General features: G+C 35.6%; 1 protein-coding gene across 1 annotated transcript in view; it reads right to left on the reverse strand.

The window, feature by feature from the left end:
- The window catches only part of LOC105386401 (connectin), a 190,816-nt gene extending 167,829 nt beyond the window's left edge, over positions 1-22,987 (reverse strand). The window contains exon 1 of the mRNA XM_048627160.1: positions 22,797-22,987. The gene's annotated coding sequence lies outside the window, so the exon portion shown is untranslated. The remainder of the gene's footprint in view (positions 1-22,796) is intronic.
- Between the last annotated feature and the right edge of the window lie 447 nt (positions 22,988-23,434).

Consider the following 23,434-nt stretch of genomic DNA (forward strand, 5'->3'; position numbering starts at 1 on the left):
TTCCTCTAAACCCCAAACCGTGATTTTTAAACAAGAAAACTTAGTAATTATACCCTTTATTCTCATATATATACAACGTGCGATGTAGGCGAACGTGAACGAAAACTATGCAATAAGCCTTTGTTTTTATTACTACTTTAGTAAATTACAATAACATACTCAACAATGTTAATTTTTTTTTGCAATGTTATGTTGTTAAATTAAGATCTAATATTTTATTAACATGAAGTTACTTTCAACTTTTTTTTGCATCTATGCGTCGAATCACAGCATGACGGCTGCTGCAGCTTACTGCTGTCCTGTCCTCCAACCAATCCCACCAGTACTGCAGGTTGCGTCGAATACGAGCCATTCTCTTCGACTTGACAAGACAGGTGCTCCCGGAAGGATCATAGATCGCACGGAACCCGTACCGTATAGAGGCAACGGACTCCTTTGCAACAGCCCCCCAGATTCGGAAGTAGCCCATGCACTGCATGGCGAGCACAGCTGCAGCAATTTTTTCGTGATGAATCATTGGGATGTCATCCCCGAAGGAGGCTCTCAGCCTACCTCACGACCTGTGTGACATTAGAAAAATGCACTGTGCTAACGCCGTTTGCGAGCTTGATTTGCAGGACCGCGTTGTATGCCAAGTTCCACAGCAGAGGGGTCCAAGACCTACCGCTGTGGAACTCCGCAACTGAACTTCTTCAGTGAAAACAAACCCTCTCTTTTCGCATCCTTAATGTACTTGTTAGACACGTATGACCTCTGTCAATTTTCTGCAGATAAGAAGACAAGTGATGGTATACAAGAGCCGCCCTAAAGGTTCGTCCTCTAGGGGATAGAGTTGAACGCGGTTACTATTTTTAAGCAAACAGCCAGCGCAACAACTCGCCCGTGGTTCTTATCCTGCTCCAACAGTGAACGAACGCAAAGTATTCTACCCACTATTCGAATCCGCATTTCGGATGCCAAACTGACTGTCCGAAAGGTCGAAACCGTACCACCACAGAGGTATGACTCGTTCGAAGAGCTTATCAGGCTCTTACAGCAATCAGATGTGTCGGTACACTGAAAGATAATCTACAGGCCTGCTTTATTTATTTAGGAGCACTAATGGCCTCCTTTCAGTCATTGAGTCACTGGCACTCAGGCTGCGGTTGAACAGGAAGATAGACTGTCTAAACAAATCATTTTTAGGCTAGTTAAAAAAAACTTTAGGTGGGTAGTATGCCAACTAGAACTACAAATAAAACAGTATTTTTGTCTCCTCTAAAATTTGGTCACGAGGAGTTACGATGATTACGATCTAAGGTGACGCTGACGATATTTTATACAAGGTATTGAAAAAAGGGTATAAAGCTTAGCCAAAAGTGGATTTAGGTGCCATTCTGGCGACCGAATGGCGTAGTGGTTAGTGACCCTGACTACTGAGCCGAAGGTCCCGGGTTCGATTCCCGGCTGGGGCAGATATTTGTTTAAACACAGATATTTGTACTCGGGTCTTGGGTGTTGATATTTAAATTTAGTATCTATCTATCTATGTATTTGTGTAGATATATCAGCTGTCCGACACCCATAACACAGGTTCTGCCTAGCTTGGGGTCAGATGGCCGTGTGTGAGATGTCCCCACATATTTATTATTATTATTATTTATTTATTATTCTGATCCACTTTTCTTCTACAATTTTGAAAATTCACGTAACAAAACCTTTTACATAGAAACTTATTCGATCACGTGACTTTTTACTATAGAGACCGAATTTATTTTTCGAGAATTTCCAAAACTTGGAGAACAAAAGTTGTTCAGAATAACCCCTGAGTCAAACCCTTTCGGCACAGTATACCCTTTTTGCAACATCCTGTATAGGTAATATCAGGTTTATAAAAGACCTGGGCCTGTAGAGTGAGACTCGGCATGGGGAGTCATAATTTATAGATCTTTTAGGTTGCAGTGGCGAATGGGCACTGGTAGCCCTGCCCTTTTCTATAACTATAACTATAGGTAATTTTATGGCAATTTAAAAATGGTATAACATTTATCTATTTGAAAAAATCATTAAAAATATACATTACCTATCACCCTAATTTAAAAAAAAAATTCAGCCCTTACTTTAAACTTATAACACCCCTCTATTTCCTTCAGGGGTTAAAAAACCTGTGTATTTAATATTTTCTTATGAGTTTTTTTTTAAAAACTAGGCTCTTACATAGTTGTACATAATATTATGCGGTATTTTATTCCACTTGTAACGCATAAAATTCATAGCTACAGTAAACATTTCATTTTTTTCATGGCGAGATACAGTCGCACTTAACCGCTTTTTTGCAAAGCTTGTTAAATAGATTTAAAAAATTATGTAAATTTTAGATCTTCAATTTTTAAAAATACTTACTTATTTTTAACAACCTGTAGTGTACAGACTACCACATCTTAAATTATATATATTTTTAATTAACTACGGTTTTTGGTTTCAAATAAAACAAATTATGAACTTACTTTTCAACACCCTGTATATTGTGTAGCTTACCTACCATACACAACCGTTAAAATAAAATAAATTACCCCTCAGAATATAAACAGGCTCGCGCTTTGGCATACTGCATTGACCGTATAGTTCTTATTCGGAGAATCTAATAAGTGTCATTATGTGCAATGTTTACCTTTATCTATGCATCTGTAACTCTATAGTAAAAAATGTAAACAAATCGAAAAGGCGAAATGTTTTCTAAGAATTTTCGGCTTTTCTGCATCTAAAATGATTAGAAAATTAACTTTCCATTGCAAATGCATATGTATTATAATACTTGTAGTCATAATTTGTTAATTTAATCAGTTTTTGTGAAATATTTGATGAAAAATAAAATGGCGTGGGTATCGCTCCTAACAGGCCGCCACCAGGGCGACGACTGAAGAAATCTGAAATCTGTCACGGTGTCATCATTTTTAAACCGGAATTTATTAGTTTTTTGCAAAAAAAGTTGACTTCTGGTCCATTAAATCCAACTCTTTAAGGTAACTTTGTTAAGAATTTAATTACCTACACATACATATAAGATTCCATGAAAATGGGCCCTCTGATTTCGAGGGTTTTTTCATAATAAGTCAAAAAATGGCAAAAGACATGGTGTGTTTGCAATTTTTTTTAACATACTTATTATAATCCTGCACCAATTTATAAGCAACTAACATGTTCAGTATACCCTCAGCTACAAAATATATTTTTATCAATGTGATAGAAGCCACCGTTTTTCCAATCTAATCAAGTATATCAAGCCGACTTTAGCATTTTAGCTTTAGGGATCCCCTTAATGTGGGAAAAATCGTAGTATCACTATAATATCACCTGCATTGGCTTTTAGTTTTCTTATATATATAAACCTGCCAATCGTTCTATTCCTAATTATTTTCATAATTATATAAATCCTATTGTTTGCATTTGCAACAAAGAACCAATCCAATAATTATTTTATCTACTCCGACCCGTAGCCAATTCCCACATATACCTACTAACTGGCGAAAAAACCAGCTGAGTAAATCCACACACCCAGCAAATCCATCTCGGCAACTGCTAACACAATCCGGCGCGCGGCGCGAATCAATTTGCTCGCGACGTATCGTGTTGCACTTTGCACTGTTGAAAAACGATACTGGGCGTCTAGAGTACACACGAGTATAGGTAACACGTCTTCTTAGCTTGTTGGTCACAAGAACTGGAGCTGGACTGAGGTTGGTCCCGAGGTGAAAGGGTTAGCCAGCGGTTAGCGATTAGCGTCAGTTGCTTAGGTACCTACATTATGAATATATTCATAATTTAAGCTATAATATTATATTGTGGAGGCTCCTTTTATGCATCCTGCAACCACAAATGGCAGTAGTTGCTTGGCAAGGATGAGGAAAGCATAGGCAGATATTCTGAGACACTGGTTGAATATAAAAACCGAGCAACGCCATTGGTGACCGCTATGTTGTTTGGTCGTTATTGGTTTAAGGTAGGCCGCACACCTAATTTTCGTTAATAAATTCAACATGACGGATAAATTACCGCCATTTTGTTACCCTTTCATGATACAATGTGCACAAGGTAACTTTTGTAACTCAATACATTGAACTCTCTACAATTTCAGTTACTCTAAACGTAACTTAGTTAAGTCGGCAGCTTTGTAGAATTAGTGCTAGTACGGATTTCACTTTGACAAGTCAACTAATCAGGAAAAATGTAATCAAGTACCGATACTAGCCGAGCTTACGCCAACATTGCTTAGTGAGACCCGCCAGACAATATTGGCCTTAAGCTGCTTGATAAATTGATTTAGTTCAGCAAGTTCTCTACTTATTTAGTTATACTGCTCGATGTATTTGCAAGAAAAACAGCGTTCAATAAGTTAATATTTATCAATGCATTATTGTTAATGATGGTGAGTTTTGATTAAAATTTATCAGGTATTACTTTTTTTTATAACATTTGTATCTTGTCATTCAATTAACCATGGTTAAATTTCTGCGTTAAAAATACTTAACTAAATAGGTATGATGCATGCCAGAATAAAATACTTGTTTTGTTATGAGAGCTGACTAATTGGCTACGGTGTAGTATTATGTAGCTACGTGGCATCGGCGTAGCGTCGTAGCGTCGTAGCCGTGCTACGGATCAGTGTAGCACTAGAACTCTGGTACTTTCGTTTTTTGAAAATTATAATGTCATAATACCCATTGAGCACAGCTGTCTATTATGTTATAGTCTACTGTAAGGTAAATAATTTTTATTTACATTACCTAAGTCTCGGCCAAACCAATTAAAAATTCTTAGAAATAGGGTATAGATAACAATAAAAATAAAAATAACAGCACTGAAAATTATAACTTTAAGATGCCTTAAGTTTAGTTTGAACAAAACACAAATTCCGAGAAAATAGGTTTAAAATACAACAGAAAATTATAAATCTCGAGGTGGGATACGCTATTTTAAAATCAGGACACCTGATAGGTGCATTGTCCGCTTGCCAACACAGGTGGCTTCCGCCAACAGAGGGCGGTGCGGGGCGCATACAGAATGCACCTAGAACATTGAGGTGTATGATTTTATAGCAAGGAGAGGCGCCAGTTTTTTTTAGGTATTAACTTGATAGGATCTAGCGATAAACGATACATGTAAAGTGCGAAAAGTTGACTACAGACTCAAATGCCAGTACCAAACAATATAGTAGGGCAGCAATTATTATACTCGTACATAGTGTTTTTTGACATTACAGTGCCACAAACTTATCTGTTCCGGTGACAGTTCAAGTAAATATCTAATATTTCTTCATTCTATAATATTATTATAATATTAGATTTTAAGTTTGCCCGTAGGTAATGGTAATTTACCCTTGAGGTTTTTATTAACCCATCTAATCTATATCAATATACAATTAATTAGTATGTAATGAGATATGGATCAATTTAGTTCGCTCTCACAATAATCCTCGTGATCTGATGCGGCAAGGTTAGGCCAGACCTCTGGATATTTATTCTTTTGACGCGATTTCTGTAATCGTTCCTCAATTATGGTAGCACGTAAAGCACCTTTCACGTTTAAATTTTATGGAAGTAAGTTCCTTCACAGTTAAAAATAAACTTAACGTAATAAATCAGTTTTAAAAATACCTAAAAAATATTGAGTCTGCGGAAATAATAATTTTTCCTTGTCAGCATTCCGTTTGTCTGCGGGCGACAAATTAGCCCTTTTGTCTAAAAAATGGCCGTCGCCATTTGAAAGGTTTTGAAGACAATGACAACGTCCAAAAGTTTTAGAGAAAGCCAATGGAACAAGGAAATTGAATTGTATTTTATACCGACAAAATATGGTGTTTTAGGTTGACATGTACTATTTAATTACATTTAAATTGACCCTGTTTTATACTTTGACAAGTGGACACGCATCGTATATGCTGCACCCTTCTGTTTTCCCATGTATAAAACTTTACTTTTCTGAGTTATTTGAATAATAATATTATATTTTTTTTCGGATATCGGTCCATCATTTTTTACCAGTTCCACAAACCGAGTGCCTAGTACATTGACAAGTTTATTATGCAATATTGATATACTATAAGTGTTTCTACCTTAAACGCTTGATTCTTTTAAACTGAACGCATAAAAAAATTGGATGTACCTAGTAATAATTCATGAATTAATGTCTCGCCAGAAGAAATAAGTAAAACGCCAAAAGGGTGAAAGTTAATGAGATGTGCAAATTTTTCAGCCTGAAAGCTTCACATCGGGTCCGCAACGGAAGATAAATAGAGGTTTCGAAGAAAATAATCGAAGCCTTAACAGCCATGATCTCTTCGCCCCGTTGTGCTAGTAACGGATTAATTAGGAGTCTGGCCCGTTGCCCCAGTTAAGATTATAATGTTCAATACATTTTCGATAAGTCGAAATATTATTATTATACGTGTTTGACTCATATTTATCGTCGCATTATTATCATAATCATAGTCCACATCATTCTACGGCAATAATAAAAATGAAGGACAGAGATCTACCACAAAAACAACACATCCATAAATCACCATAGAAAAGCCGAAAAATACCAAACATTTTCTATTTTTCTCCATGTAAAACCAATAGCAAGAGTATTATCGTTACATTTTATTAAGACAAGTACATTATTATCGTCTCATATTGCACAGCAAAGAAAACAAATAAATACATGAGCGCAGCAAAAAAACCGCCAACGACCATGTCATATTGTCGAGTTCACCTACTTCAGCGTTTTGTTTTTTGGCAGTCGATGCCGAGGCTATGAAGAAACATGACTAAATAAAAATTAAGCATGTGGATTAATTCAATACATGACGACTGGATGGCGTAGTGCTTAGTGACTCTAAGTGCTATGCCGAAAATCCTGGGTTCGATTCGCGGCGGGCGCAGATAAATATGTGTTTATATTTAGGTATCTGTTTAGATGTATCAGCTGTCCGATACCCATACTCCAGTTTCAGCCTAGCTGAAGGTCAGATAGCCAATAACCATGTGTGAGATGTACCCACATATAATTAGGTATATTATAAAGTGTATTGTTTTTCGGACCCGAAAAACTCTACGGGTGGAATCTACAAGTAATTTCTACTATTTAAAAAAAAACCCATATGTGGGGTTAAATCTCAATATTCTAGAAATAGCGGCCATTTTAAAGTTGCTTTGAACTTTTTTTATGTAACTTTTAAGCAGTTGTGGATATTTTTATTGGATAGAGATGGCTTTTTGCGGATAAAATAATTTAATTTCATGTCTGTAAGGCGTTTAAATCTCAAGATAAGATTTTCTATAAAGAAGAAGAAAATCTGATTTAAGTTACTTATACCACATATGGGGGTTTTTTCTCGATGAAATTTCTCTTAGAATCCACCCTTAAAGTTTGTCGGGTCCGAAAAACAACACACTGTATCTCTTTGAATTGAAGAATCGCTAGCATTGTCTGAAATCTATTCAGTTGTTTCTTCTGAATATATACTACCTATATGATACGTAATAAAATTATCCATCACGTAGACATCTTTGTTCTAAATAAGATAGCCTCCTCTTACACCCTGTAGATTGTAGAACTAGTTATTTACTTCGGGGAACGATCACCGCGGGTCAGAGAACCCTGCACGAAAAAAGTCTTGGAATAAAGAATAGAAAGAGAAGACAAACTTTACATTATTTTGCACGAAAAATGACTGTGATACTTTACCTTTTTATTAGGTCATGTTCTGGTAACTCTCTATATGAAATATAATTTATTAATACCTCTTGTTTTCACACGTTAGCCATTTTCATATTTTTTATTTCCTATCTATGTGGTTGTCTGGAAGAGATTACTTTTAGTAATAAGGCCGCCGATTTTACTATTTCTTTTTTAAAGATAAAGATAAAAGATAAAAATTCATTTATTGTAAACATGGGTAAATAAAATGGTGTTACAAAAATATAAGTTCTCCATGCTTTGCACTATACAGTACGTACAACTTTTTGGATTACCTACACTATAAAATTCATGCAAATTTATATAAATTAAGTTCAAACTGAGATAACACAATAATAGCAATATAATAATTAAATAGTCATACAATAATAGTCATTCATTTAGTTATATAATAAATTATAAAATGTCATTTAGGTAGTCATTAATTGTATAATAACATTTTTTTTGGAAAATACAATTAAGGGTCGGCAATAGGCAATCGAGGGTTGGCATTGTCATAGAATTATGTAGTAAATGATGCTCTACAGCCTTGAAAAAAATCACACAGGTAGCCGAAGAGTCTAGCTAGGTGCTGAATCATTCGAATTTAAGTAAATGCTTATGGATAACTGTAAATTAATTACGAAAAACCAGTAAATCACACTCCCGTATTGTAACAACTGTGTCGTAATTATCAAGAATTTTCATATGATTCTTATCAAATTATAAAGATAAATGCTTGGACTAGGCGCTAAATACCTTGTTTTTTAATAAACACACACCTAAATAAATAAATAAATAAATATGTGGGGACATCTCACACACGGCCATCCGACCCCAAGCTAGGCAGAACCTGTGTTATGGGTGTCGGACAGCTGATATATCTACACAAATATATAGATAGATAGATACTAAATATAAATATCAACACCCAAGACCCGAGTACAAATATCTGTCTTTAAACAAATATCTGCCCCAGCCGGGAATCGAACCCGGGACCTTCGGCATAGCAGTCAGGGCCACTAACCACTACGCCATTCGACCGTCAACCTATTTTGTGTAAATTAATCCCAAACTTGAGCAATTTTTTTCCCTCAAATCTTCATACAAATATCTATGGCGGCTTTCTGTGTTATAAAATCATAAACACAAGCGACGTTTGACTCAGTCGGCCGGTGGCCTCCAAAGAAGGGTCACGTCGGTTTAGGCAGCACTGACAGCTCGCGATCTAATTGTGTACAGACACAAAATCACTGCACATTGGTTGTCATTGCACTTTTTCAACTTTTATGACACCAACATAATTTGATTTGAAATTGAGGAAGCATAATTCTTATACTATATTCAATAAATTAAATGATAATGTTTTTTATTAGTTAAGTCCATGGTACTTCTTGATTAAATTATAATTATTAATGCATAACTAAAACTAACTAATATAAAATTAAAATTAAACCAAAAAGAAGATGCTGGCCAGATCGCTGCCACTGTCGGGTAGGGTACCCAAGACGCTGGCCGCGTTACCCCGCTATATAGCGATGCTTAGCCTTTGTGATAGGTAAGTGCCAGCCCTAGGGTCCCTTGAGACTTCTATTAGTCTGCTGCTGATGTCTTTAAAAAGCTGACGTGCCTCTGGTCCCCACGGCCCTGGGATGAGGAGCAGGAATATAGTGAATGGATCTAAGTGATGACAATACGTAGGAAGATTAGGTTAGGATTCAAAAACACAGTCTCATGGTGCTGGTTGAGGCATGGTCTCGTGAGGATCTGATGAGGGCAGTAACACGGAGGTGACTGAATTTTATTTCAAAGATTTAATAGCTAAAGGCATCGAGTTTGGGCGCGGTGGTAGCTCAGTCGGGTAAGCGCCCGCTTCTCACGCAAGAGATGCGGGTTCGAATCACGGCGCTGACATGTACCAATGAGTTCTTTTAACTTAAGTACAATGTATACCATCGCTCTAACGGTGAAGGAAAGCATCGTGAGGAAACCTGCATATCTAGATTTAGCACATCTAGATATGTGAACCCACCAACCCGCAGTGGACCAGCGTGGTGGGAAATGGTTCAAGCTTAGGAAGGCAGTTTAGATCTTGGGGATATGCACAAAGGTTCCACTCGAGAGAGCCAGGTGCAGGTACTTACACCCCCACAGAGAATAGAATAGAATCGAGTTTGGGCTATTAAGTATGTTTTTCAAAGAGAGAGAGAAAGATATTTTAGGTTTCCTCTGGATTAGTTAGGTTTACTGGGTTTACTAAATTCATTCGTAACGTAAAATTGTCAATGACGGAATTTCTTCTATATTTCTTCTATGGCGTGATTTGCAAAAGTACCTATCTAGTCAACCTGCCACGGGGTGACTTCGGTGGGTAACTCAGAATAATACTAATTATATGTTATTGCATCAATAATAAAAAAATCAAGAAAATATTCAAAGTTTCCATCCTCGCTTTTCACGCACACAAATCACAAACTCATGCCTTGTTCTAGGAGCAGGGTCTACCCTGGTGCATTTCCATGACCACTTTTCATTAGCGTCCCACCGGTTTCGATGCTCAGCGGAATAGCACCATTAACCATTATTATTCTGAGATATCATCACTTCTTATTCTGAGTTACCCAACATAAAATCACGCCATCAATTGAAATCATTTTTTAAATTAGGATTTGTCTATGGTGTGGTCCCCAAATTTAAGGGTAAAAGCCAAATAATTATATTTTAACCTTTTTTTATACCTATTATATTAAAAGACCTATTCAACGATACCCTACCTACACCATCAAAATAACCGGAAAAAATATCAGCCCCAATTTACTTGTATGGGAGAGGGAGTACCCCAATTTTTTTTGGGTACTCCTCATACTCGTATCTATGCGAAATATCAGCTTGATATCTTTACCCGTTTCTGAGAAAAAGGGCAGTGACAGACAGTCAGTCAGACAGACGGACAACAAAGAGATCTTATAACGGTTGCTTTTTTCCTTTTGAGGTACGAAACTCTAAAAATATGAAAAAATATTATTCTGCCACCAAAAAATATACTTACAAACATACATACATACAACAATCAAAAAACATTACTCTCCTCCTTCGGCAGTCGGGTTAAAACAAGTGAGACTGATTCTGAACTTTTGTTCTACGAGTTTTAAAAATTAACCAAAAAAACCTTTATCATAGAAACTTTGTTGACACGTGACTTTTTACCATGGAAAACGAATTTTTTTTTTCGCGTTTTTGCAAAACTCGTAGAACTAAAGTTGTTCAGAATGACCCCTTGAGTCATCCCCTTTCGGCTTAGTATAACTTATTATCTACACTTTAATACCTGTAGTTACCTTTCTACAAGTAAATACCACATTTGTTTAGAAATCTAATCGGGTTCCGACCCCTATTAATTTCTACTCTTTCCTGGTGCCTACCAGTGTAAGTAAGAATTATACTTACTTACCCTAAAATCACCCAAAATGTACTTGAACATAATTGTCAATAAAGTTGGCGAGTAAAAGTTTATCGACCCACTGTGCAAACTTACATGTGTGCGTGTCACTGCGTGTGCTGTGTGAAGAGCATTGAAAACCCAAAATTGGCGCGGCACGTCACCCTGTACGGGGCCTTAAGTTCATTTTTAAATTTAATAATGTCAAGACATCTTATATTGTAAGGCAGTTTGTTGTACAGCTTAGGGCCCATACACACAATACTCTTAGTTAAGAGCGTAGTGTTGTAGCGCTCAGTGAACAGCCTGTCTCTGTTGCGACGTAGTCTTACAGTGACATCGGTCATTGTTTTAAATAAATTTGGATTTGTTTTCACAAATAGTAGTATCTCATAAATGTACAAGCAAGGAAATGTTAATAGACTGTTTTTGATAAAGTATGGTTGACATGAATCAGTGCTTCTTAAATTAAACATTGCTCGAATGCACTGTTTTTGAGCTTTGAATACCTTATCTTTATCTGTGGAGTTGCCCCAGAATATAACTCCATATCGTAGTATTGAAGCTGCATTACCATGATAAGCAGTTAGGAGTGTTTTTAGATTTGTAGTACGTGAAAGTTTTTGAAACTATTTTTTTCTTTTCTATGTTTGTGAAACTATTTCTGTTTGTGTGCAATAAAGAGTATTTTATTTTTATCTTTTATCTTTATAATACAACCAAACAAATAAATATAAATAAGCACTTATAACGCTGATGTAGTAATAGGTGCAAATTCACTCACTGCCGTATGATCATTTTAAATATAAATAAAAGAAGGAACCAACCTTATCATTTTATGTTTTTTTTGCTCTGAAGGTAAGGGAAAGGAAAGACCTGGAAAGACCGTTATGACATGGCTAGCCACAGTGTAAGCAACATTCAGAACAGTGATATCTAATAATATGCATTTAACTAAATATGTTGATATAATGCCACATGTTATGTACATCTAAACTACATATCTATTTCGTTTTTCGTATGTCTAGGATAAGTTTTTAGGTATAGTAGTAGTAGTTTTAGGTATATAAGTTTTTATATGTTTCACAATCATATTATTTTAGATCGCTTAGTTTTTGCACACCGATACTCTCCAATCTCTACCTCTTGCATGTTGACTGGCAGAAAAGGCTTTCAGCTTTAAGTCCACCTGGTACATTATTAAAAATATATCCGAGTGCCACTACTGCAATTCCCCCGCTGTGCCCAGCAGTTGCAGCTGGAGCATCCTTAATCTTGTTGAGAAGTACAATTATTGTTATTGCGCTGTACCGGAGTTGTTGTTACATTGTTTTTGTTGTTCTTACCGCGGCTGTGCCGGTGATGTATGCGGTTGCCAGTCGCACTGATATTTTGAAGCCTTTTGTAGTGAAAACTGTGAGCTTTCGTAACGATAATGTGTTTGGAAATACACACACGAGTAATGAAAATGTTTCACTTTATGAATTTCGACACTAAATAGCCCCATTTTTTAGATTAGGTATTGCATTTCCTGATCCAAATGTTGCAGACGGCGTTATTAAGCTAGCTTTTTCTTTTTTAGGAGTAATTGGGTGCTTTTATTAATGGAACTTTTTCGTTGCTCTCGTGTGTACTTACAGATGTCCAGTCCTTTAAACCAGAGAACAACCTAAAGTCTGGTCAATGTATCTATTTATTTTTAGTATGCAAAAATTGAGAGAAACCTCAGGCACTTCATACTACCTATAATATTAGCTAGTAACAAAACTAGTAAAGTTAAATTTAACAAGTAGATTTGTTTTGGACTCTTTAATCTACTTCTAGACATATACTGCTAAGTATTACACAAATATTACCTTGTTTTCTTGTGATCGTCGATGCGAAACATTTTAATGAGCCAATAATAATTGTTTGATTCGTTTGGACGACAAGAACAAGATGAAATATTGGCTATGTTTTGATTTTATAAAAAAATTAAGACAATAGATACCTATTAAATACTAATAGGTACACTAATTACTTTATCTCTAGAATAAAAGACACGCGCATCATAATTATAACCCAACAACAATTATTATTATTAATAACCCGCTGCTGGACATTATGCCTCTCATACGGCTACCTTCGTCTTCTTCATGCCAACGCAACCACAGCCTTAGACCCGAATTCATGGAACGAACTGTTAGGTATAACGCACCTTTACTACTGTTGCCGAGTATTCGTATTATTAATCTAGATTTGCCCTTGTGTGCAGTTTTATTCATTAAAAGTCTCGTAAAATATATCTATTCTTTTTTGTTTTTTGTTTTCTGTATTATCTGTGTTTGTGTTATTAGCGTATACCTAAATTGTTTTTCTGTGTAAGTGGTGTATTTGTGTAGATCTGAATAAATGTCGTTTCCTTCTTTCCTTTTTTAAAACTTAAATCTTCGTATTAACGCATAAGTTAATTATGATTAGGTTATCTAGGCGTATCTAGGATACCTAGGTGGAAACCTGCCACTAGCTCAGTCGATCGGAACCTTTGCCCACGCTCCGTCTGACTTCAACGTGTAAATACAGGGTGTTCCGGGAAAGGTATTTAAAGCAAACAAAGGTTTTTCTCTGATGGTTATTAAAAAAAAACGGATATTGGAAAAACGGTTGAACCACTGAATTGAAAAGATATTATTAAATTATACCTATACCCAGCTCTTGCTAGTAACAATTAGTACGTATGAATAGAAGTTTATACGTTTTGACGCATACAATATTACAGTTTGGTAAAGTCGGGTTATGTAGTCACTGTTAGATAAAGAGAAAAATATAGAAATGGGAATATTTACTAAAATAAAAAGTCACGTGACGATGAAAGGTGATAAAACCTTGTATGTGTGTACTTTGGGCTCAAACAAGAATTGAGAAAGCCTCGGAACTAGAGTTATTCAGTGTCAAAAGATGCATAGGGGCAGATTTTTCAATAGTCAGATAAATGTTATCTGACGAATAAAATTGTTGCTGTTACTGTCTAATACAACTTTCAGACGCTACAACATCAGAATTATTCCCCAGATAACTTAACTGGCTATTGAAAAATCAGCCCTAAATTACATTTATTTATTTCAACTTACAATATATTTATTCAACATCCTGTATACGTGTAAGCCAGCTATGTAATAATGAGTTCATGTGTAAACATCCTGACACAGTCTGCTGCCTTTTTCTGCAGTGTTTTTTATCCTTGACGGTAAAAAGAGGGGTTTCACGTTAACGCGTCTGACGTCATAGTATCTGGATGTGTGTATATCTGCATGAAGAGATGTCAAAAAGGTGTCAGTTGCCTACACCTGCGCAGACAGTAGGTAAATAGGTAAAGTTGTCACCATATAATGACATGTTTTGACAGCCATACAATGTTGCATATTAAATATAATTTTGATACACTTAAACATAAACGTATATATTGTGACGCTACTTAACTAAATTTTTTGTACCATAATCACTAGGACCTTTAGTTGTTCAGGATAACATTAAATACCTTTTAATTCACAATTCCTATGTCCAGCTTTACGCTTCTGTATTTAGAATTAAACTTTTTATCACTTTTAGTCTTTCTTTTCATCTGCAACAAAAACCGTGGACATAAATTGAGGGCAAATTTTATTCGAGCCACAAAAATACCGTCAGATATTTTTGGCAGCCGCTCTGCTTGGAAACATTTAACCCATCTACGACATTATTGCTCTATGACACGTCCCGTCATTTTACTGGCGTTCAAGCAGAAACAGCCAATTTCTGAAGAAATAGGGGCTACATTAGCACTGCAGTGGTCTGGTTGTTTTATTGAAAAGTGCTGGAGAAGTGCGCTTTCGGTGGCGATTTAAGTGCCACTGGAGATACGAGCGAAATGTGCTATTAGTGGACAGTGTCTTATTATTATTATCAGCAATTAACAAAGTTTTGCTTGTATCGACAATGTTTCTTCAGAGAAGTAGGTAAATTTATTGGTACACCACCCTCTAATTTGTCACTTTGTTTCCGCAATGTATAAGGTTGCCTGTAAGAGATCGCTCTCAGCGATAAGGCCGCCTATTGTACATTAGTTCTAGTCTATAAGTATGTTTTTTGTATGTCTGATTTATGCGGTGTTCAATAAAGCAATGTTCTATTCTATTCTATTCTAAATTTCAAGAGTAACGAAGTAGTAAGAAGTAACGAATTTTTGAAAGTCGTAGAATAAAACTTGTTCAGAATGGCGAGCTGAGTCTCTCCCTTTCGACTTACAATACCACTTTTGCAACACCCTGTAGAAAAATAGAAATTCCAGGAAATTACCGGAGGAATTTAGAAACTTCATAACTCTAGCACTCAGCTTTAAAACTCTCCACCAACAAATAACATATTGCAACAATTTAAGTTCACCTCACAAAGGTTGGTGTAGCACCTCCAACTAACTCTGAGTTAGACCAGTTAGCGTCTGCACAACTCACAACTGTATTTCAGCACTCATAGTGTTGAGTTGAAACTGTTGATTGGGCAAAGTGGCTCTGGTTATAATGAAGAGTGGTGGGGGGGAAGTTTTATTGATGTACACTTGTACGGTTGTATAGTGCGCATCGTTTTATAAACCCAGGTTCCGAGTTTAACCATCGATAAGTGCTTCATCATCATTAGCTTAATTGTAAGGATTTCATAAATCAATCTCACTTAAAACCGCAATGAATTTTTTTAAGCTTCTCAAAACTTCTTCCTTGTTAGCAAGAGTATCGGATAATTTTTGTGGGAAGTAACCTCATATCTGATTCGCTATTTCAAAGAAACCCCGAGTAGGTAGGTAGGTTCGGTGGCCTGCGCCTAAAAGTACACAGACGGAGTTTTTAAAATAGCGATCTCAAGCTCACATGCTGCTCAAGCACATCCACATAAACACCACTGCTACACACATCACACACAACACGTCCCCGGATTTAAAACAGATGTAGCTGGTCCCTTCATCATCAGGGATCGCAATTTTAAAAACTCCGCCTGTATACTTTTAGGCGCAGGCCACCGTACATCCTAATCCTAACTGTGTCTGTCTGTCTGTCTGTCTGTCTGTCTGTCTGTCTGTCTGTCTGTTACTCTTTCACGCCAAAACTACTGGACGGATTTGAATGAAATTTGGTATACATATGGTCTAGACCCTGGGAAAGAACATAGGCTACTTTTTATCCCGGAATTCCCACGGGAAAACTTATTTTTAGAAAACATTTTGCTAATCTTGTTAGCTTCGACTGCTCTAGTAATATACTAGGTTAGCTACAAATACCGTTAACAGCTATAAGCCATCGATTTAGAACCTTATTAACGATAGTTGCCTCTATTTACCACGTACGCGTAACCTCTTCATCTTTTAATAATAGGTACGTAACTGCATGGATGTTATGCATGTTTTTAGTATAATTTAGGGATTATTTAATGATATCTGCATTCAAATATATTTGTTAATTCTGCTAACAATGGGTAACACAGACTCAGAAGCATACGCCAACTCTATAACAACCCTTGTTTTCAGCCAACCGTCAAAAAAAAAAACCAAACACAAATAAAAAAGACGAGAACCAAAAAGTAACCTCATTTGTATGGAATTTAACCCTGTTTAATAAATTAAAACACCTCAGCCGAAGATCAGCGGCGCGTGTGAATAAATAAGCGCATATTTCCCTCTCGCCCACACCCTTCGCCCGATCTCATTTGCTATAATATTTAGCGGGGCCTATTACGGGATAAGTTTTTTACGGCAAATTCCCGGAATAAGCCCTTCAGTTTATGTGATTCCGCGAGACATTCAATAAGTTTCCCGGTTTCCCCGGCCTCCTTGTAACTTTGCACATCTTATGCGACCTCTTTCAAGATGGCGCTGAAGGGTGCGGTGGCGCTAGTGTCTACGCGAATGTACTACAGCTTCAATGTTGATGATTGATTTTATCTTTACTGTAGTCATCGTTTAGCGTAGATGGTTCTCATTTTACCTGTCTGTAAATTGCGCATAGTTCTAAATAGCACTTAACTTTATCTCATTGTAGGTAAGCTAATCTAATTTGTCTTTGTCCTACAAAAGTGTATAATTATAACTGTATTAATATGCGCAGCAAAGACTATAAACAGTACTAAACAGCACTAAACTTTATCCAATAGACAGATATGAAACTTTAAATCCAGTTGATAAAATACACCTTCACTGCGATTTACTAGATCAATACTATTTTAATAGGCAATACAACATACGCCTACAACCAACAAAAAAATCAATAGTTCCTTATTTACCCACGGCCCAAAATTCTTGCCAATCTGTACTTGTAACGCACAGCGTCATAATAGTACAGTACACCCCACGCTTCCGTCTCGTTAATAAAATATTAGGGCTTTAAGCTCGCGGGTCCCCAGACACAAGGGCTGTAGATATTAGTGCACTTTCTACAGATGACATTCAGAAGGGGGATATCCGTTTAGGATTGAGACATACAAGTGCTGGTTTAAAATGGATGGTTCTTTGTTTAGTGCTTGTAAAGGGATTGGTGGATTAGGAATGTTAATGATTTGATAGTTATGAAAATGTTTAGAATAATGATGTGTGTCTTTATTTTTAGTCTTACACGGGAAAACGCGCCTACATTTATGACATACGAGCTGTTCCCGCGAGCTACGCTTCGCCTTAAAAAGTTCTCCCGTGGCATAAAAAGTACCCTATGTTCTTTCTCAGGGTCTAGACCATCTTTATACAATACAATACAATACAATCCTCTTTATTTGCACCAAAAAAAAAAACAGAATCAATACAAAATAAAACTTAAAAATAACAACAGTACAAAAAGGCGGCCTTATTGCTTATAGCAATCTCTACCAGACAACCTTTGGATGGAAGAGAGTTATATAAATTAAAAATAGGATTAGAGGTAGTTGTGGTGCAAGAGTATAATACACTACATAAACACTACATATACTAAATAAACAAATAAAGCAACAAAATAAATACAATATATATATACCCATATAATACTATATACATATACATACCTACACAGAAAGATACATGATATACAGCAATAATATATTCAACTAAGGCAGAGACTTTAGGTAGTGCCTTTTGACCCCTTCTTTGAAGGAAGCCACAGAAGGTGCACGTCTTATTTCCTCAGGAAGAGCATTCCAGAGCAGTACGGCCGTCACTGTGAAGGAATCGCCGTAAAAGTCAGTTTTGTGCAGCGGAACTTGCAGACGCAAGTTCCAAATGACAGACGGACAAACACACTTTACTTTCGCATTTATAATATTAGTTATGATTAGTTAGGATTAGGATGGCATTAAAATAAACCTATCTTTTTAACCCAGAATTTCCATGAAGAAACTTTTTAAGGCGAAGCTTCTGGGACGAGCTAGTAAATTAATAAGATGCTCATAAAACTCTATAATGTTCCATTACACATAGTTCGCTGGCTGTGCTTTCAAACAATAAAGTATGACTCAAAGTAATTGAATAGATTTATGCGTTTCCGTTTCGAGACATTTACGACTCTCGTTAAAAATGGGTAATACTTTTTGTTTGTAAGATAATTTTATTTATTGATAAATTTAGTATAAAATATAACAACGGTAGTATATATAAATAATCACTTTGATTATTAAATTTTATCATAATTATTTAATTTTGCTATGGCCTAACTTGTATCTTGGTTATAGGTAAGAATTTAAAAATAATATTTCTTTTTGTTTTAGCTCAACATATTTATTTGTCATAGTATTGCATAATTTATCTTACAAGAAACCTAATACCTACCTATACGCTTTGATTACAATGAAAGACAAAATTAACTAGGAAATTTATCGTACAAATTATTTTGATGCTATAAAACATATCCTTCATTCACAGAAATCCACCGAATACAAAAAAAAAAACATCTTAACATTGTACAATTTGTAAGAAAAGATTAGCATAAAAAACGGTGCAATCGGTCCCTCGGTAACCTTTACCCCGGCGTTTAAACTTCCTCTCCAATCCCATTACGGAATCACCATTAATTATTCCGAGACAAAAAATGACCTCTTTAATCAATATCCAATTAAGGGGCCCTCCACATATCGGGGCGACTTAAGACACGCTATCTTAAATTTAGTGTTGCCATCTTACACTTAAATTTTTTATAACAAAAATATTTATTTTTGTTATGAAACTGTATTTTATATAGAATTCCATCATAAAATATAAATTACACAAAACTACCATACTTTTTATCGCATTAATTTAGGTGTATACATATTATTTTGTTTGTAAAAATCTTGCTACCTTTAGCTTCTAAACTCTCCTCCAACTTGCATACTTTTTGAGCGAACTAATTTATCTTCAACAAGTCACTTTTTTAATCATTTGGTTTATTAATTTATTTTCTTATGGCAACACCGATCGAACTCAGCGCTAACTAGATTCTGCTTATCGTGGGGTGTTTTTTTCACAATGAAAGTCGGCGGAGGGTGACAAATGCAGCTTCGTAAATTAATTGACTCTATTTATTAGTTGACACGTATGTTCTGGATGTGAAAAGGCTGGCATGTCAATATTAGCCTCATTTTCCGTTTCTCTGACGTTCGATTGATGATCTTAGTTACACCCTCTTTCTGAGATGAGTGTTTGAAAGTAACTAAACACATGTATTTAGAATCATTTATCTTTGGATTAATGAATGAAGAATCTCTTCTCTGCCTATTTTTCTTTCATTATAGTATAGGAAGTATAGCTAAATAAGTCACATGGGCACCTAAATAAGTTAAGTGTTTTTTTGGAAATCTGTATGGCACATCGTTGTGTTTATCTGAACAATTTTGACTCTACAATTATTAAAATAAGCAAAAATATATTTGTCTTCTCCATAAAAACTGTGTTGGTCACGTCACGTCAGGGCAAAATACGTAAAATGAAAGTTGATTAGAATGACGAGATCAGTCACTCTGTATAAAAATACCACAGTTACTTCTGTTTAAATGTCCCGTGAAAATATTTTTGTGTGTGTGTACACAACATAGCTATAAGGAAAAACAGTAAAGTGTATATCCTCCTTACATCCGATGGGTTCAGTTATTTATCGCTGTTAAACCTTTTTGGAAGAAAACGTTTTTCCTGAATTCAAGTAAAACGAGATACATATTATTTATTTGCACCGCCATTATATAGCATTATTTCTTATAGCACGTCTCCCCGCCCTTTATATAGCTTCCTTGATCGGTTTTGTTCTTTATTATTTATTAATTCTTGTGAAAATACTGGCCTACCCTCAATTGTAAGCTTCGGGGTAGAAGTGGTATTACGATGAATAAACTACAACAAAAAAGCCATCACTGCAGATTCTTTTAGATAGATCCATCAAAAATAGTACAGTTCCAAATTTAATTCTTACACCGCACAAATTAAGATCTTTAAAATTACTTCCAAAGTGTTACACTAAGTTAATCTCTTTTTACCTATACAGGGGGTTGTAATTCTATTCGTGAAAAAAAATACTCAAAAATTAATAGTAAAAGTCAGATGAACAGAGAATATTTCAATTAGGAAGTAGCCTAAAGTTGTAGTTGTAAAGTATTTATTATATATGTACATTGTACAGGTATTATTCAAAAAAATAATTACTTACCCAATATTGTAAAAGACAGGTGAACAGAGAATATTTCAATTAGTAGCCCAAAAGTTGTAGTTGTAAAGTATTTATGATATGTACAGGTATTACCCAAAAAAATAATTACCCAATATTGTAAAAGACCACAAATTTATTCAAGTTGTTGCACAAAAGTTGTTCAGCATTTTCCCTGGAGTCAGGCCCTGCTAGCTTACTGTTCCTGTTTTGTAACACCCTATAGATAAGAAAGAAGGGATAATTATATGCACACCTGTGCCGTTATTTATTATTATTACTTCGAAAGTTATTCACTAAAGTTGAAAGTCAAGACTGAAAATACAAAATGGACCTTGTTTCATTTTCATAATGTTTCAATTATGTGTTAAGTATCTCACTAGATTACACTATAATTAGTTGTAAGAAAGTACATGGTATAGTGAGACTAGTCAGTTGGTACGATTTCAAGTTTTAGTACATATGGCATAGATTTATGGCAATGGCAATATCACCCTTCCTTCGTCGGAGATAAAAAAAATGCACGTATGGGAGGTTCTATTACCCCTCCCGCAGATTAAGATCCATGCATTAAATTCATGTATTTTTTATCTAGCCTCCTGACCCCGAGAGGTATAAATGTATACACTGTTAATAAAATTTTTTTAAATTAAAAAAAAATACTACTGAACTGTTTTGTCACTTTGTCAAAGAACAAATTGTTTAAGGGATAGGTACTTTATAAAACTTTAAAAGAATAACAGGGATACTCCATAAAACTTTTAATATAGGTATTTTTAAACTATATATTATATTTTTTTTCAATGTCCTACTCATAGCACGCCAGGTGTCAGGAGGCTAGGTTTTAGGTTTAATAACATACTCGTAGATATATAACAAAAACGGGATATAATGGCCATAGTTAATAACTCTTACTGTTGTGTCGAGGATCTTGGATATGATTTCCGGCCTAGATTAGATAAGTTAGATTTTTCCCGAAAAATGGAAATAGACTTGCCACATATTACATTAGGCCTAAACAGCAGCAGCAGTGGGTGCAGCAACGCACCTCTTCCTAACCATCCAGCAATTTTATGCGTGTTTTGCCTACCTGAATCTGAAATACAGAATGGACCGTCTAACCACTGGGTCATCCTAGCAAGCGCGTGACAATCCAATCTCTACGAAGGCACTATTACGTGCTACAAAGCAGTTTGCACTCTGCTCCTACCTCCGTACAGTTTGCGTACTAGCCTTATTTCCAGCCAGTTATCTCACAACTTTATGTTAAAGCACAAAAACACGCCAAGTTATAAAAACTAACAACGCAACGTTGCAAAAAATCCAACTATTTTTCCCGTGGAGAGGCCTGTAGAGAAACTTTGGTAATATTGTTAAATATTAACATCTGAGGAAGTTTTTGTTTAACAACTTTGGGGTTTGTTTTTTTGTGGTATTATTAAAGTTGCCTTTTTGGACCTGTGCGAGAAATAATTCTTTATTTAAAAAGCTTTGCATTTTATGTTTAATTGCGACATTTCCATGTTGGAGTTTGGAGCAGAAATAATATGAAAAACAATTATATATTAGAACTCATTATTCAGTTTTAATGATTAAATATTACTTAGTAATATTTTTGCTTTATTTTATAAATGAGGAAACGAAATAATTATGTAATCTAAGTATGAGAAAGAAATGTGTAATATACGTATGGTACCTCAAAATTAATTTCACGAAGTTTAAATAATATAATCTTAATTAAAACCTTAGTAGGTATGAGTGTCAGAGATTTGGTATTAAAGGTGAAGCATCCCTAAGTACATGACTTTTATATAAAAGAAATATTGTTTATAATGTTCTAATTCATAAAGCATAATAATTCAAATAAATTAAACCATTAAAAAATAAAAAAGACACTGTTTACTTTTGCATGAAATCTCCAACAATTCATGAAGCTAAACTTTTATCCGTGCCCTGGCTTTTAAGAACTATTAAATATAATTTCAGCACATAGTTTTCTACAAACCAAACTTTTTACCCACCTCAAAACTCAGCCAAAACTGCACCGACACCGCTCCCCGCCAACTGTTCCAAACTCACACACAACAAAAAAACAAACTGTTCGGAAATCGAATCATGATCACAGAAACAAAGTTTGAAAACGCGCGAAGTTTGCACGGAATCGCGCGGGAAAACACAACGACCCCTCGCCGTGTGTTTAGTGAGACTGGCTGGAAACAGCCGTAGGTACCCGGCGCTTCCGCGATACAGAGCCATCTGTCGGGGGGCCGCCGGACCGAATTCGAATTTTGTATTTGCAACAGAAGAACGGAAACGGAGACGGCTGGAACGGAAGTGAGTAAACTTTTCGTATTGTATGTGACCAGTCTTTTGAAATAAATTAATTTTAGAATATAATAAATAAAATAATAATGATTAGTAGGTGGTTTGCAAATTATTTTATAAATTAATCACATGGAGTGTTATTATTTAGTATATCTAGTGATGAAGACGATTATGATCATATTAGATTAGAAAATAAATTACAGGTTATAGGTAATTTTATTAATTTAAGTCTAAGATTCAAGGTAACCTAAGTACACGCCAGAGGCCGGTAGTGGCTGAATGAGGAAGGCAGAGGAAAGAATGTTGTGTGGCGCCCCTTGGTCTCCCAGGAGCG

Source organism: Plutella xylostella, chromosome 18, assembly GCF_932276165.1.
Source record: "Plutella xylostella chromosome 18, ilPluXylo3.1, whole genome shotgun sequence".
Taxonomy (NCBI): Eukaryota; Metazoa; Arthropoda; class Insecta; order Lepidoptera; family Plutellidae; genus Plutella; species Plutella xylostella.